This window comes from Nerophis ophidion, linkage group LG16 (genome assembly GCF_033978795.1).
Source record: "Nerophis ophidion isolate RoL-2023_Sa linkage group LG16, RoL_Noph_v1.0, whole genome shotgun sequence".
Classification (NCBI taxonomy): domain Eukaryota; kingdom Metazoa; phylum Chordata; class Actinopteri; order Syngnathiformes; family Syngnathidae; genus Nerophis; species Nerophis ophidion.
In genome coordinates this window covers 36,981,164-36,999,637 of record NC_084626.1, presented here as the reverse complement: position 1 = coordinate 36,999,637, position 18,474 = coordinate 36,981,164, and the positions used below count along the sequence as shown (strand labels likewise).

The window sequence follows — 18,474 nt, the reverse complement described above, 5'->3', positions numbered from 1 at the left end:
ATAATATTATTTGATATTTTGCGGTAACGTGTTAATAATTTCACACATAAGTCGCTCCTGAGTATAAGTCGCACACCTGGCCAAACTATGAAAAAAACTGCGACTTATAGCCTGAAAAATACGATATATATATATATATTTTAAACGCATAAAGAAATATGCGTTTTTGCATTTCATCCACATGCAAATGTAGGTTTTTGTACTTGTAAACAATATTCATCTGCTGCATGCCTTCTCATCATATTACTGCCTGTACACAGTCGGACATGATAAAAGTCTAAAAAAACACATAAAAGCAGCGCCGCTACACAGGAAGCAAAAAAGTAAAATTTACAGCTAGAAAGGTTGTGGTTGCTCACTCAATCTGGGGTGTTCAAATAGCCCAAGCTGCTATTGAAAGCAGAACTGACACTGTTTTTTCCCCCCAAAATTATTTTAACACCAGTGTGGGAAATATTGCATTCTTGAAAATATCAGTGTGCGTTTGAACAAGAGCAATTAGATCCTATTCACTCATAACTCTTGCAGTCATGCCACACTTCTGGGTCATGTCTTCCAGCTCCATGGGAGCAGGGCTGAGGCCATGTGATGAATCCAACCAGTCAGGGTTCAGCTAAAAGAAAACCTTGCTTCGTACCGTCACCAAGCAGCCGGACTTGAACATGGATGACAAAAGGAACATATGCGTGTGTGAGAGAGAGTGTGTGCGTGCGTGTGTGTTTCAGTTGTAAAGAACCAGGACAACACTTACGTCATTGGATTGTTCTGTTACCAAACTACCAAAGGAGGTAATCTTCCCCAGAGAAGATCTCATCTATTTTGATAACTCAAACCAAGGAACACAACAAAACATATATGTAAAAAAAAAAAAAAATCCAATTACTAAGGAGGAAAAGACCAGAGCGTTATTTTTATGCACGTTATATAACAAATCCTTATTTTTAAATGAAAATTGCATTCTGGATGTTTCAGAGTGACTCAAGTTGAAAGAGTTGAAACACAGTGTGTCTTTTAGTTGTTTGTTTGTGTGTCCGTGAAATATGCAAATGTTTTTACTTTCCTGATGTCTGTTGTTTGACATTCTATTTGCAGCAGTGGGACAACACTTTGTTCAGGTTAGGGGAAAAAATGAAAAGGAAAAAAAACTTGCTGGACTTGTCAAGTCAACCGCGCCGTTTAAAGCTACTTCTTCCTCTTAACTGCTGCAGATATTTCTATTCATGCACACATGATAGAAACATTTATTTATAGTTTTTTTCCAATTGTGAATTAAGTGAACAAAAGACAATCAATTGTTTCTATTTATATTTGACTTATTTTTCTATTTTTCCGGAGTTTTTAGACCATTAACACATACATTTATAATTAAAAAAGAAGTTATTTAACAGTGGAGTCTGTTAAGATGATAAAGAAGCCACACAGTAATAAGCTGATATTTGGGACGTGTAAAATAGACCCTTTTCACACTCTTTTTATACTCTGCCTGCAAATCCTAAAAGTTAACTTATAAGTGACGACATTAATAATGGTTTTATTATTCACAATGCAGTGAATATTTAGACACAAAGATGGCCGCAATGCAGCAGTTTAACAGCAGTTCTGATTTCAGATCAACATTTGCAATAAAAGTGACTGTTGCAAATCATTCATTAGTTCCAGCTGCAATAGAATAGAATAGAATATAATAGAATAGAAAGTACTTTATTGATCCCTGGGGGAAATTCAGCACTCCCATTTTCTCCCGGATGTATAAAAAGCGCTTTATCAATAAAGTTTTGATTTGATTAATGACCATCGTATGTACGCGGCGAAGGAGGATAACAAGCTAAATATTTGAGGAAAGTTGTAGTCACGCCACATGTGGGTGAAGTACTCATATGATGTCTTTAAGGTTGTAGAGCAAAGGAAGTTTGGCGAATTAAAGTTTTCTTCAGGAAGAAATACCGTATTATCCGGACTATATAGCACCCACAAAATTTTTGAGAATATTTTTTATTTTTTTACCATGTATTAGCTGCACCGGATTATAAACCGTAGATATATACGTTGCAAAACAAGGTATTTAAACAGAAATATTCTGGAAATGTTTATTTACATACCTTAATTGTTTCCATACGGTGCCTTTAACACAGCAGATCAAACAAAACAGAAGTCATTGTCGTGGACCCACTCGCTGCGGAAGCTAGCTCTCCAATCAGCTAAATAGACTCGATAAATCCACAGTGACGTTTTGGTGAATTTAATGAGGAATTTGAAACTATACAAAAAGATGTCGTCGTAAGACACTTAAGAATGTGTTAGCAAATTAGCTAATGCTAACGACGCTAGTGTCATTATATTACGATAGCACGTACAAATATGCATGAAAACACTCCGACGGACACCACACATGGGACAGTTTAGTAAGTATAAACCGTTTTCGTTATGTTGTAAAACTTACAAACGTTGCTTAGAGTTACGAATGAAGAATCCATATAAGTAGAAACGCTATGGACGGCTTGAATTCTGAATGGCACGCCACTTCCGGTTGAAGGCTTTTAATGGACGGACACTGCAGCATTTGCAGTGAGTGAACTCGTCCAAAAGATAGTGCTACAGCACAAACAATAAAACAACTTTTCAACGTATTTCCTTTTTTGTTTTTTAACAATTTTTATTATGACCGTCAGCGAAGAAAATACATAAATTAGCCGCACCGTCAAACTGTAGGAAAACAGTAGCAAGTTATAGTCTGGAATTTACGGTAATCAAATATAACTGATACTTTCGTTTATTTACATACACACAGACTCATTCCACTATTCTATTATCTATTAGTGGTCTTCCTTCGTCGCCACAATGTTTGCTTCCGTTCTCTGTAACGCAGCATGTAAGGTGTGTTGTTCCAGTCCCTTGAGCTAACTTTGTTGGGGGGAATTGGCGCTCTGTAAATACAATAAACATGAGCAAAAACGAGTCGCGAAAGAGATGAAAGGTGAAAAGGGTCTATTGATATTATTTTTATTGTTATGATCAGACGACAGGAGAATGACGGGTGTCAATGTGACATAAATCAAACGGACACTTTTCACGCTCCCGGTCGTCATGTTGAGAAGTGGTTTTAGGCGGTTTTGTTGGAGCAACTTTTCTGGTATCATTCGATTGACCTGGATCAGTGAAATGAATGCATTGGCTGTGTCTCAGGTGGATCGCTTTCACCAGTACACTTCAGTAAGTATACTTAGGTTCTGAGTGCCAGAATCTTGACAAAGTAGTTTGGTCCCAAATCCAATACAGTCGTTAAGCACTTACCGGGTATGACAATCAGAATATTTACCCGTTTCCTCATCTTATTTCCTATTTAATGGTGAATTGCAACCACTTGATGGAGCGTTATTGTCAACATATGGATCGCCATCTTTTTCCCCCAATTCTGGACTAAATAGGATAGATGGTGTCCGGCACTGCACACTGAACTTTATGACCGTTTAGTGCGCAACATCAAGTGCACTGCATTGTTCTGTACTTCTCAGTGTGCACTCAAAAGTGTGAGTACAGGAGTTCGCCAATTGAGAGACACAGACACTCAGCAAACGGAGCTAGCGAAGACCTGAGGGAAGTCACATGGAAGACTTAAACGTTCTTTTTTGAGTCGCTGGAAGTCTTTCTCAATGCTGTTGTTGTCACCTGAGTTTAAGTCATCGATTTTTTTCTTTTTTGTATAAAGTTTTTCCTTTATGCTGTCACTTGAAAGCCTTTTTTTAAGCTACCTTGCTTTATTTTTGGATTGCCTTTGAAGTAGATGACGTAGAAGCTGTGCAGAAATAGCTGTAGATGCTAGTTGGTAGGCTTTTCTCTTGTTTTGATTCGCACCAATCTCCGTTCCAAACCTCGCGTCTCTTTTGTATCAATGTTGTCGTGCCGTTGAGCCTTTTTGTATAAAAACAAAAAACAAAACAAAAAAAAAGAGGGGGGAAAAAACAAAAGCCCTTTAAAGTGGAAAGCTGAACCAAAATCGTTTTAGTGCTGATGCGCAACATTCATACTGACGCTGCACAGGTGTTGTCGCTAAAGTTCACGCGGGCTTCACAAAGATGGCTGACGAGAGGATATTTGTGACGCTTGTCCATTGCACACTGCACTTGCATTTTAGCTTTGCCCCTTCAAAATAAGACCACAGGAAGCTTGAAAAAATTGAACATGTCACTGGCAAACAATAAAGGAAGCACGTTTTTATTCAAGAGGAGATTGAGGGCAAAGAGAGGATGGGACTCGGATGATAATAATAGTAACTTTTATTGTATCATTGGCATAGTATGTGTTTTATTCAAAAGGAGACTGAGGGCAGCAAGAGAAAGGGGCCTCTGTATCAAGTAAATTGCTGCAAAACCTGTATCATAAGGAAGTATGTTTTTAACCAAAACAATGATTTGTTTTATGGAAAAGAGACTAATTGCACACTTGGGTTGGGGATCACAGACTAACTTGCATTGTACCATTGGCAAAGATGTTTTTTCATTTACGTGTTACATGTTTCATTCAAAAAGAAATGAGGACACCAACTGAAAGGGCCACCGTGGGGATCCCATTGTAACTTGTGCTGTATCATTTGCAAATACATCTTCTCAGAGATGTACTACACATTTTATTTAGAGGGATATTGAGGGCAACTAGAGAGCGAGGTTGGTAATTCAATAGTAACTTGTATCATTGGCTGACATGTTTTCCTCTTTGATAAACTACTTGCTTTATTCAAAAGGAGACTGAGGGCAGCTAAAGAAAAGGCTGCTACATAAAAGTGGACACTCAGGGTGGTTATAGCTATGTAACTTGTGTTGTATTATTGGCTAAGATGTTTTTTCAGATATTGTTCAATAGGATATTGAGGGCAACAAGAGAAAGGGCCACTGTCTAACAAAGAAGACACTAAGGGCAGGAATCAAGTTGTTATTTGTATTGAATTAGTGGTAAATATATATTTTCTCATTGATATATTACACGTTTTATTCAAAAGAGAAAGGGTCGCTGCATCAAAATTGACACAAAGTGTGGGAGTCATTTCTCATCGATAAGTACACATTTTATTCAAAAGGAGGTTGAGGGCAGCAAGAGCATGGGCTACTGTCTGCATCAATGTAAACGCTAAGGGTGGGAATTGCATAGGAACTTGTATCATTGGCTAAGATATTTTGTCGGAGACACATTTATTCATAAGGAGACTGAGGGCAGCAAGAGAAATGGACACTATATCAAAGTGGACACTCATGTTGGGAATTGCATCTTAGCTTGTGTTGTAAGGTAAGATGTGTTTTCATTGATGTATGACATGTTTTATTCAAAAGGAGATTGAGGAGGTTGAGGGCAGCAAGAGAAAGGGCGGATCGTGGGAATGATGTTGTTACTTGTATGCTATTAGTGGTAAATATAATTTATTGCTGATATATTACATATTTTATACAAAAGGAGGCTGAGGGCAGGAAGGGAAAAGTAACAGAGTGGACAGGCAGAGTGGGGATTGCATTATAACCTGTGTTATAATATTGACAAGGATGTTTTTTGATTGATACATTACACATTTTATTCAAAAGGAGATTGAGGGCAGCAAGAGAAATGGCCGTTGAATCAAATTGGACTCTCAGGGTGGGAATTGACGATGGACTTGTGTCGTATCAATGGGTAAAAAGTTTATTGCCAGATGTATTACATGTTTTATTCATAAGGAGATTGAGGGCAGCAAATTAAAGGTCTGTTGTGTCAAAGACTGAAAATTGCGTAGTCACTAGATGTCTTGTTATCAATATAGTGGGAGAAAAATATATATCATACATGTATGATGTATGGACATTAGAGTCCGGCTCTGATTGGGTGTATTTGTATTTTTCAAAAATGTAACCTTTTTTGAAAAATACATTTTAAAAATTATTTAAGTGATATTTTGACCCACTCCTAGTGGACGTTGTTGAACACTGCAGTGTCCACAGCGAAGACACAACAAATGTTTTCTATTTTGCTGAATAGTCCTGAGCTGTGACTGAGCAGCAGTCTTTTCTGCCTAAAAAAAATCATGAACGTCCTCTGCATTGGACATTTGTGTTTCGCACTACAAAAGTTTATCCAAAATGTTCACTTTGACAAGATAAATGGACGAAAAACAGATGTCCACTACAGTGGACGCTGCTGGTTCTCAGGAGGACATGATGCGGCTTCTGTTTGCATAACAAACATCATCAGTGTGCAGTGGAAAAGTGTCTTTCAGCATATGACCATGTAAGGAAGATTTCCTGCTGGTGTTGTTGTGTCCTGCAGGATTGTCAGGACTGTCAGCCCGTCCGCCGCTACGCTTCTCTCTCTGTTCTCCTCGCACTCTGCCGTGCGCTGCGTCCTTCATTTGTGCAACCAAAGCTGCTCTCGTGATGCGCGCTGGATGTTATTTTCTGCTGTAAAAGATGAAAATAATACGGATTCTCAGTCATCCACGTCACGGAAATCAGCAAAGGTTGAATTGAGGCAACTTGAGTCTTTTAGTTTGTTGGAAGATATTTTACCTTTCATCAAGTTTTTTAGTACAGACAAGTACTGGTAGTTCCTTATTAGGTCCGGTCCATGAGGACCGTGAAGACTCTGGACTAACAATGCTGCTATCGGTATATTTTTATCCAGCTGACTGATGTATTTATGACAGGCTGTCACGTTCAGTTCAGCTGGCGCTGCTACACATTAAAATCAGCTTTTAATAATGACAAATAAGGAAGCAACACCACACAAATTTGTGTCCACTATGTCTCCTCCTCAAAGTCAGTTTGAAAGTAACGCACTTTACTCACGACCGCGTTTTGTTAGCCGTCCTCCTAGTGATGCATTAACGCAGTGGTTCTCAACCTTTTTTCAGTGATTTACCCCCTGTGAACATTTTTTTAATTCAAGTACCCCCTAATCAGAGCAAATAATTTTTTGGTTGAAAAAAGAGATAAAGAAGTAAAATACAGCACTATGTCATCACTTTCTGATTTATTACATTGTATAACAGTGCAAAATATTGCTCATTTGTAGTGGTCTTTCTTGAACTTTTTGGAAAAAAGGTATAAAAAAATACTAAAAACAAACATAAACAAGTGATTCAATTACAAATGCCGATTTCTACACATAAGTAATCATCAATTTAAAGTGCCCTCTTTGGGGATTGTAATAGAGATCCATCTGGATTCGTGAACTTCATTCTAAACATTTCTTCACAAAAAATTTATCTTTAACATCAATATTTACGGAACATGTCCACGAAAAATCTAGCTGTCAACAATGAATATTGCATTGTTGCATTTTTTTTCAGTTTATGAACTGACATTCATATTTTGTTGAAACATTATTCAATACATATATTTATAAAGGATTCTTGAATTGTTGCTATTTCTATGATATTTTTTAAAAATCTCACGTACCACTTGGCATACCTTGAAGTACCCCCAGGAGTACGCGTACCCCCATTTGAGAACCACTGCATTAATGCACAGGCCAATTTTAATCTACTCAAAAAAAGTAAAAAAAAATTGAGGTCATATAATAATACATGAAGTGGATTTAAAGGGAATAAGCGGTAGGAAATGGATGGATGGATGGTGTCAAACTCATTTTAGATGGAGAACAATCTACTCCCAAGTGGGCTGGACTGGTAAAATCACGGCACAATAACTTAAAAATAAAGACAACTCCAGATTGTTTTCTTTGTTTAAAGATAGAACATGGACATTCTGAAAATGTACAAATCATGTTTTTTTTTTTACACTTATATGTTGCGGTTAATAGTATTCCAACTTTATTTGTCGTGATTTATATTTTCTAAATAAATTATGTGATTATGTTCATCAGTCAACTCATTGGTGTTAGTTTTCAATCTATCAAGATAAAAAAAATAATATCAAAATCAAATTACAGGATGTTATTTGTTTAGTTTGCTCATTTTCATCTACTGCTACACTAATATGATGTGTTTTTTTTTTTTACATATGTTGCATCATTTACAAAGATACAAAGAATTGCTATTGCGACATCCAGTGGACACATTTAGAACAGCAGTTTCTTTCATTCTTAGAATTTCGGCTCATTTTTATACTTTGCAATCTCATCCCGCGGGCCGGATAAAACCTGCCGGTGCGTTTGACACCCCTGCTTTAAAGCAATGTGGCATCCGCTGTGACTGACAGGTCTCTGGTTGCCATCTGACGTCAATCAACACACCTCGTTTAATGTGTTTCACTTAGTTCTGACTACAATCTGGACGATGGAGCGTTGCACTTTTTTTACTGACTCATTTATGTGTATAACACACACTACACACACACATACATCGGAAGCTGTCTACACTCCGGTCCGTCACTCAAATACGTCCGTGTGCAACATAAACACTAATAACAATTCCTATTGTTACAAAGTGCATACCCACATTACATTATATTGATTTATATCATATATTTGATATGATGTATTATGTGAAAAGGTATGTTCTCTGCACGTTATTATTATTTCCAGGTGAGAGTAATTGCAATGAAAAGAAGCACAGGAAGGAATCTGTGTTCTCTTTACCAGATGACATTAACTGCAGCTCACCTTGTTGACTTGTTTAAAACTTAAAAAAACAAAAACAGGTGTTAATCAAAGACTTCCCTGCTCTGAGATGTTTAGTACATCATTATGGTTTCATTTGTGCTAATAGAAATGCTAATTAAAGGCCTACTGAAATGAGATTTTCTTATTTAAACGGGGATAGCAGGTCCATTCTATTTGTCATACTTGATCATTTCGCGATATCGCCATATTTTTGCTGAAAGGATTTAGTAGAGAACATCGACGATAAAGTTCGCAACTTTTGGTCGCTAATAAAAAAGCCTTGCCTGTACCGGAAGTAGCAGACGATGTGCGCGTGACCTCAGTGGTTGTAGGGCTCCTCACATCCTCACATTGTTTATAATCATAGCCACCAGCAGCAAGTGCAATTCAGACCAAAAAAGGGACACGTTCCCCATTAATTTGAGCGAGGATGAAAGATTTGTGAATGAGGAAAGTTAGAGTGAAGCACTAAAAAAATAAAAAGGCGACGGCAGTGTGAGCGATTCAGATGTTATTAGACACATTTACTAGGATAATTCTGGAAAATCCCTTATCTGATTATTGTTTTAATAGTGTTTTAGTGAGATTATAGAGTCATACCTGAAAGTCGGAGGGCTGCGATGAACGCCAGTGTCTCTGAGAGGAGCCAAGATCACAGCTGCCTTTTTGACAGCTCCAGGAGGAAGTCGCATAATCCACTCAAGTCTCCGGTAAGAGCCGACTTAATATCACACAGATTTCCCATCCAAAAACTTGCTGGTTGACGTAGAAAACATGTTCGTTTGACCGCTCCGTGTTAAAACTTCACAACAAACAAAGAAACACCGGCTGTGTCTCGGTGCTAAAGACAGCTGCAATACACCGCTTTCCACCAACAGCATTCTTCTTTATAGTCTCCATTATTAATTGAACAAATTGCAAAAGATTCAGAAACACAGATGTCCAAAATACTGTGTAATTATGCGATGAAAAGAGACGACTTTAAGCCGTAAGTGATGCTGGGCTAATACGTCTGCTCCAACCCGAGACGTCACAAGCACGCGTCATCATAAGCGTCATTATTCCGCGACGTTTTCAACAAGAAACTCCGCGGGGAAATTTAAAATTGTAATTTAGAAAACTAAATATTTCATCATTGATATATAAACTATCAGACTGCGTGGTCTGTAGTAGTGGGTTTCAGTAGGCCTTTAAAATGCATTTTTCTTCACATCTTTATTTCCACAACTTACATATAGTACTGCAATATACCGGTAACGATAAAAAATATGGGTAAGGTTACTGTACTGATTAAAACAGGCCAACAAGTTTTGACACTCAAGGCGTTTTCTTTATTTTCATGACATTGTAGATTGTCACTGAAGGCATCAAAACTATGAATGAACACATGTAGAGTTATGTACTTAACAAAAAAAGGGGAAATAACTGAAAACATGTTTTATATTCCAGTTTCTTCAAAATAGCCACCCTTTGCTCTGAGTACTGCTTTGCACACACTTGGCATTCTCTCGATGAGCGTCAAGCACACCTGTGATGTAAAAAACATTTCAGGTGACTCATCGAGAGAATGCCAAGAGTGTGCAAAAAAGTAATCAGAGCAAGAGAATAGAATAGAAAGTACTTTATGGATCCCTGGACAGAGTTCAGCACCACAGTTTGCTCACAATAGACGATAAATACTATACAGCATTATTCACATGTGAATAATATCAATATATTCTACAATTAAGTGCAGGCAAGAAGGAACATATGCATTATACGGTGTCGTTCTGTGTTGCAAAGGGTGGCTATTTTGAAGAAAGTAGAATATAGTTCACCTTTTTCTGTTAAGTACATAACTCCACATGTGTTCATTCATAGTTTTGATGCCTTCTGTGACAATCTACAGTGACTATTTTGAAGAAAGTAGAATATATTATACCTTTTTTTGTTAAGTACGTAACTCCACATGTGTTCATTCATAGTTCTGATGCCTTCAGTGACAATCTACAATGTAAATAGTCATGGAAATAAAGAAAACACATTGAATGAGGAGAAGAAAACATGATTTAATTGAAAACACTAAGACAAAAACAAACAAAGGGTACAAACAAAAAGCGCGTACGTGGGCGGATAACAAACAAAAAGGTCTAGCGTGGAAGCTAGCAGGTATCTAGCAGGAAAACAGAAGTCGTACTTGTAATAAGAAAACAAACTGGAAGCAGGGAACAAAAGACAGTAAGCTAAAAACTGCTATCAAACATAGCTTACCGCAACGCTGCAATGACACAACAAGATACGACAAGTAGCAACGACAAGAGCGACATGAAATACAATAATCCAGCAACTGACTGGAGGACAAAAACAGACTCAAATAGAACCAGGCTGATTGACACCAGGTGTGGCTAGGTGCCAATCAGCCGCAGCTGAGGGAAAACAGCACACAAGGGAGAAAAAAAAACAGGAAACGGACAAAATAAGAGTGCTGACAGGAACTAAAGGCAGGAAATACTACACACACAGAGGAAAAACTAAAACACAAACAAACTGTCAGTGGCAAGCCTGACAATTTTGGCCTGTACTGTGCATCCCCAGTGTGGAGTGGGCATGTTTGTGTCTGCGGTCAACAACATCTTGCTGGCCAGCAACACAAGACTGTTAAAGGGAGAAGTGCGGGCAGATTGCTATCCTCCTTTTTTGAGAGAACCTTTCTAGTTTGACATACAATGGGGCAAAAAAGTATTTAGTCAGCCTCCGATTGTGCAAGATCTCCCACTTAAAATGATGACAGAGGTCTGTAATTTTCATCATAGGTACACTTCAACTGTGAGAGACAGAATGTGAAAAGAAAATCCAGGAATTCAAATTGTAGGAATTTTAAAGAATTTATTTTTAAATTATGGTGGAAAATAAGTATTTGGTCAACCATTAAAAGCTCTCACTGTTGGAAGGACGTTTTGGCTCAAAATCTCACGATACATGGCCCCATTCATTCTTTCCTTAACACGGATCAATCGTCCTGTTCCCTTAGCAGAAAAACAGCCCCAAAGTATGATGCTTCCACCCACATGATTCACAGTAGGTGTGGTGTTCTCGGGATGCAACTCAGTATTCTTCTTCCTTCAAACACGACAAGTTAAGTTTATACCAAAAAGTTATATTTTGCTTTCATCTGACCACATGACATTCTCCCAATCCTCTGCTGTATCATCCATGTATCTATTTTGGTATAAACTCAACTAGTCGTGTTTGGAGGAAGAAGAATACTGAGTTGAATCCCAAGAACACCATACCTACTGTGAAGTATGGAGGTGGAAACATCATGCTTTGGGGCTGTTTTTCTGCTAAGGGGACAGGACGATTGATCCGTGTTAAGGAAAGAATGAATGGGGCCATGTATCGTGAGATTTTTAGCCAAAACCTCCTTCCATCAGTGAGAGCTTTGAATGGTTGACCAAATACTTATTTTCCACCATAATTTACAAATAAATTCTTTAAAATTCCTACAATGTGAATTCCTGGATTTTTTTAATTCACATTCTGTCTCTCACAGTTGAAGTGTACCTATGATGAAAATCACAGACCTCTGTCATCATTTTAAGTGGGAGAACTTGCACAATCGGTGGCTGACTAAATACTTTTTTGCCCCATTGTATATGGTCGGAAATGAACACATGAATGTCTCTTCTTCTTGAGATTGCCTCCATTCAACCTTTACTGAGGAGCGAAAGACTCAAACGAACTCGGAATCCATCCAGCTTCATCGACACGTGGAAAGTAAACAGGAAGTGTAGAAGGAAACTCTAACGGGCTTAGACAACTTCCCAGAGGAACTTGAGAGAACATATTTTGTACATAGTCTTTTTTTTTTTTATTATTCTCCCTTCACTTTCTTTTGACATTGCTCGTTTTTTTTTAGTGTGTGTGTTTTGAAGTTTTATCTCGTTGCATAAACTGTCCAGATCTCCCAAGTCATCCCAATGAATGGCGGCCATGAGGAGCATGTGGTGGAAGTTGTTAAGACAAATGATCGAGTGTGCGTTGGCCATCACTTTGAACGACCACAACAACATAAAACAGGATTTTGGAACTATGAAATGACAACTTGTTACAATGCAGTGTTTATTTATTTGATGATTCCTTCTTATTTTTATTTTTTTTTTTACCAAATTATAAGCAAAGATAATGTTACAGTGAACGCGGCGTGATGCGTTTCTTGGAATGTTAGTATTTTCTCATGACGGTTGGTCACCATGCACTTATTTGTTTCTTACGGCGACTCGATCGGACGCCTCCTCGGAAAAGATTGACGGCTTGTTTCATAGATTCAAAATGTTTTGCTGCTAAAACAGGATTTCTCAGCAGGCGCTTGGTCGTCGCCCAGTTTGCATTTTCATCATTTGAGTGTCAGCCCAGATTCTTAGTCCGTGCTACGCAGTGCAACATCTCCCACTGGTGCAGTTTTCACAAAGGATGACAAATTTGTCGACGCCAACTGAATCATTTTTGAAAATGCAGCGGGGGGCGTCTCTCAACTCCTGCTTGTGAACACTTTTCTTATTTATACAAGAACTCATTTTGTACAGTTTTGTTAAAGGAAAGAGCTTTTTGATATTTGCTTACTTTGCGAAGCCACTCGGCTACTGTTGTCTTCCTGTGCCAGAGTTTCTAAAATTGTTTTTTTTTTTTTTTTTATTAAGTAAAGATTTTTTTTTCTTCTGTCTTGGTTTTCTCTTTGAATTTGAAAATGTCCATTGTACTTTTTTGTAATAAAAAGCCTTGTTCTGATGAATGAAATTATTTTTTTCTTTCAAACAACTTTATACCATGTTGGAAAAGAGTACATACATCCATCCATCAATTTTCTACCGCTTATTTCCTTTTTTGGGGTCGCGGGGGGTTAGGGTTAGCTGAGAAGAGTACATACAGTCGTGGTCAAAAGTTTACATACACTTGTAAAGAACATAATGTCTAGGCTGTCTTGAGTTTACAATCATTTCTAAGACTCTTGTTTTTTTTGTCATAGAGTGATTGGAGCACATACAGTGGGGCAAACAAGTATTTAGTCAGCCACCGATTGTGCAAGTTCTCCCACTTAAAATGATGACAGAAGTCTGTAATTTTCATCATAGGTACACTTCAACTGTGAGAGACAGAATGTGAAAAAAAAATCCAGGAATTCACATTCTAGGAATTTTAAATCATTTATTTTTAAATTATGGTGGAAAATAAGTATTTGGTCAACCATTCAAAGCTCTCACTGATGGAAGGAGATTTTGGCTCAAAATCTCACAATACATGGCCCCATTCATTCTTTCCTTAACACGGCTCAATCGTCCTGTCCCCTTAGCATAAAAACAGCCCCAAAGCATGATGTTTCCACCCCCATGCTTCACAGTAGGTGTGGTGTTCTTGGGATGCAACTCAGTATTCTTCTTCCTCCAAACACGACGAGTTGAGTTTATACCAAAATGGATACATGGATGATACAGCAGAGGATTGGGAGAATGCCATGTGGTCAGATGAAAGCAAAATAGAACTTTTTGGTATAAACTCAACTCGTCGTGTTTGGAGGAAGAAGAATACTGAGTTACATCCCAAGAACACCATACCTACTGTGAAGCATGGGGGTGGAAACATCATGCTTTGGGGCTGTTTTTCTGCTAAGGGGACAGGACGATTGATCCATGTTAAGGAAAGAATGAATGGGGCCATGTATCGTGAGATTTTGAGCCAAAACCTCCTTCCATCACTGAGAGCATTGAATGGTTGACCAAATACTTATTTTCCACCATAATTTACAAATAAATCTTTGAAATTCCCGCAATGTGAATTCCTGGATTTTTCTCTCACAGTTAAAGTGTACCTATGATGAAAATTACAAACCTCTGTCATCATTTTAAGTGGGAGAACTTGCACAATCAGTGGCTGACTAAATACTTTTTTGTCCCACTGTACTTGTTGTTCACAAAAAACATTCATGAAGTTCTGTTCTTTTATGAATTTATTATGGGTCTACTGAAAATGTGACCACATTTGCTGTGTCAAAAGTATACATACAGTAATGTTAATATTTGGTTACATGTCCCTTGGTGAGTTTCACTGCAATAAGGTGCCTTTGGTAGCCATCCACAAGCTTCTGGTTACATTTTTTACCACTCCTTTTGACAAAATTGGTGCAGTTCAGCTAAATGTGTTGGTTTTCAGACACGGGGTTGTTTCTTCAGCATTGTCCATACATTCTAAAACCTTAATTCTAGCATGATTTTGACATTCTTTTACCACTTTTGACGTGTGTTTGGGGTCATTGTCCTGTTGGAACACCCAACTGCGCCCAAGCCCCAACCTCCAGCTGATGATTTTAGGTTGTCCTGAAGAATTTGGAGGTAATCCTCCTCTTTCATTTTCCCCTTTTACTCTCTGTAACGCACCAGTTCCATTGGCTGCAAAACAGGCCCAGAACATAATACTACCACCACCATGCTTCAAAGTAGGTATGGTGTTCCTGGAAATGAAGGCCTTACCTTTATCCTCCAAACATATTGTTGGGTTTTGTGGCCAAATAGCTCAATTTTTGTTTCATCCGACCACATTACTTGCCTCCAGAAGGTGTTATCTTTGTCCATGTGATGTCATGGGTCCATGTGGCTACCAAAAGCGCTTTATTGCAGTGAAACTTGCCAAGGGACAAGTAACTATGTTAGATCCACTATGAATTGGACTTTCACAATATCATGTTAGATCCGCTCGACATCCATTGCTTTCGGTCCCCTGGGGGGCTTGCCCACATATTCGGTCCACTCCAAAGTGTCTCATAGTCATCATTGTCGACGTCCCGCAGGGGTGAGTTTTTCTTTGCCCTTATGTGGGCCCTACCGAGGATGTCGTTGTGGTTTGTACAGCCCTTTGAGGCACTTGTGATTTAGGGCTATATAAATAAACATTGATTGATTGATTGATTGATTATTTACAAGTGTATGTAAACTTTTGACCACGACTGTAATTATAATAAATAAATACAAGTAGCTACAATACTAAAAAATGACACTATTGTTAAATTGCAGGTTTATACATTCCATTACATTCTTAGTTATCTATAAAGTCTTCTGTAAAGTGTTAAATTTCTATAGTTATCATGAACTAATAAGTTCATAGAAATTGTTTTCATCAAAGTCAACAACTATTATATTGTTTCAGTTTTTTTAAAACTATATTAGCTTTTATTTTGTTAATTTTGTCACACAAATACACACAAAAACATCCATAGCTTTTTTTTCCAGCTATTAAATTGTGATGATAAATCATTTAAATGTATTGTAATACAAAGTAACAGCTTTTCATTATGAAATTCCTATGTGTCAAACATTAAAATTTTAAAGGATCATAAAAATGCAGGGCGGCGTATCGTATCACACTCAAACATTCAAGAGAGATTTTTTTTATTTTGCTGTATTTATTTTTAATGCAAGTAAGGTCATCGTGAAAGGTACACACATTGTTTTTAGAAAAATATATTTCAGATGAGTATTTCCCCTTTGATACAATGAAATACCACATTTAAGAACAGGACATGTCATGTCACCTACTTCATTGTTTCACATGTTTATGAAAGTATCATACGGTCAATAATGTATAAAAGTGAGTCAACTGTTAAAAAAAAAAAGAGCAAAACGTTCCCTCTTTGTTCAATGATCAATAACATGACTAATGAATTATACAATGATAAAAATGTATGGTTTCATGAATATCTCCCCAGTTGATAAAAAAATATGTCATCTTTGAAGTATGAATTTTGAATGCACTTTTGTACTGGATCTCATTCCATTTTGAAGTCAAGTTACAGTAAAATGACAGATCTGTCTTACTGAATATTAGATATGCAATGTACACATATTTATGAAAAAAATCTTATGTGATAACATAATGAGTATAGGTATATAAAATCCATAATTTGGTAATTTTATTCCATGTATGTATGTATATATCAGTGACGTGCTGTCAGGGGAGGCAAGTGAGGCAGTGCCTCACCTGCCACCAGGTGGCTTAACCATGAGATCTTCCAAAACAAAGTAATAAAATAAAATATGTTTTAATATTTCTCTTTTGGTTTATGCTTTATATGTGATTTTGTTGTGGTTCCTGTATATTTTGATGATTTTCATAGTCAAAATCGCGGAAATTCCATGTCTCCTGATCAAAACAAAGCAGCATACGAGAAGTGAGGCAGACCCAGGCGGTGCCTCCACGGCTACACACAGTATGTATTGGGCGTGTGCGTGCGAGGGGGCGCATGCTTGTTGCCAGGTAGAAAATTCCGGTCTTGAGGCAGCGAGTACCTCTGCCTCAAGGTAGGGGGCGATATATTGTCAACTTGCAGTTCAATGCCTCAGCTGTACTCTGACTCGCCACACAGGGAGAAGTGGGGGCGCTCAAGATAGCAGACAAAGGTCTCTCCAGCAGAGGCCAGCATTTTTTAAATTGTATTTATAACAAACATGGCATTTTTATTAGAGTAAGCCGGCGTTCTTGGGTGTTTTTTGTCGGATGCAAAAATATTGTTAAATTTTTTGGAATTAAATTAAATGAATGTGTCTGCCAATATGGAGGATTATATACTGTATCCAAGATGAAATACTTCTCTAAACTGGACCTTAAGACAAAATGAATTTGGTCATACAAAGTATGTTTTCATGGAGGATACTGTAGCTATTGCTGCTTCAGGTACAAATATAGAAAGGTAATATACACTCACAATAATTGATTTATTTTGTTAAAAGCAAATGGGACCAAAGAGTATTTAACAACAACTTTATCAAATACTTTTTGGAACCATTTACATACCATAATGTCATTATGATAACGTTTTTATGAAAGTGAATAACTCTCTTTTTTCCTGTAAGTCTAATGTGCAACTTAAATCAAAAATGACTAGAGCTGCACATATTAATTTACGTAAAAAAAAAAGAAAAAAAAGTATGCATGCCTCACATATATCTGTATATGTACATATTATATGTATATATATATGGAGTTTGCATGTTCTCCCCGTGACTGTGTGGGTTCCCTCCGGGTACTCCGGCTTCCTCCCACTTCCAAAGACATGCACCTGGGGATAGGTTGATTGGCAACACTAAAATGGCCCTAGTGTGTGAATGTGAGTGTGAATGTTGTCTGTCTGTGTTGGCCCTGGGATGAAATAGCAACTTGTCCAGAGTGTACCCCGCTTTCCGCCCAAATGCAGCTGAGATAGGCTCCAGCACTCCTTGCGACTCCAAAAAGGACAAGCAGGAGAAAATGGATGGATGTATTATATATATATATATATATATATATATGGATACATACAGTATACATATATATATATACACAATGTATGTATGTGAATTGTGAATATACAAATGTATATATACAGTATGCTTATATATACACATATTTGTGTATATACATATATACACATATATGTACATCATATATATATGTACATATGTAAAATATATGAATATATATATGTACATATATATATATATTTACATATCAATGTATATATGTATGCATATATATACATAATTATACATAATATATGTCAATACATTACATTATACATATTTAATTGAATATATACATAAATGCATTTTATACATCCTTTATTACTGTATTTATTTATTTTTTATTTTAACACATTGCTGATACAATTGTGTATACCGAAAATACTGTGTATATATGTATATATATGTATATATAATATATATATATCCATCCATCCATCCATTTTCTGACGCTTATTCCGATATATATATATATATATATATATATATATATATATATATATATATATATATATATATATATATATATATATATATATATATATATATATATATATATATATATATATATATATAAATTGATAATATA

The 18,474-nt window shown here is 36.9% G+C and overlaps 1 protein-coding gene across 2 annotated transcripts in view; it reads left to right on the top strand.

The window, feature by feature from the left end:
* The window catches only part of LOC133535358 (RNA-binding motif, single-stranded-interacting protein 2-like), a 105,769-nt gene extending 97,931 nt beyond the window's left edge, over positions 1-7,838 (top strand). For both annotated transcript variants that reach the window (XM_061875130.1, XM_061875131.1), the window contains exon 14: positions 560-7,838. The gene's annotated coding sequence lies outside the window, so the exon portion shown is untranslated. The remainder of the gene's footprint in view (positions 1-559) is intronic.
* Positions 7,839-18,474: the final 10,636 nt, after the last annotated feature.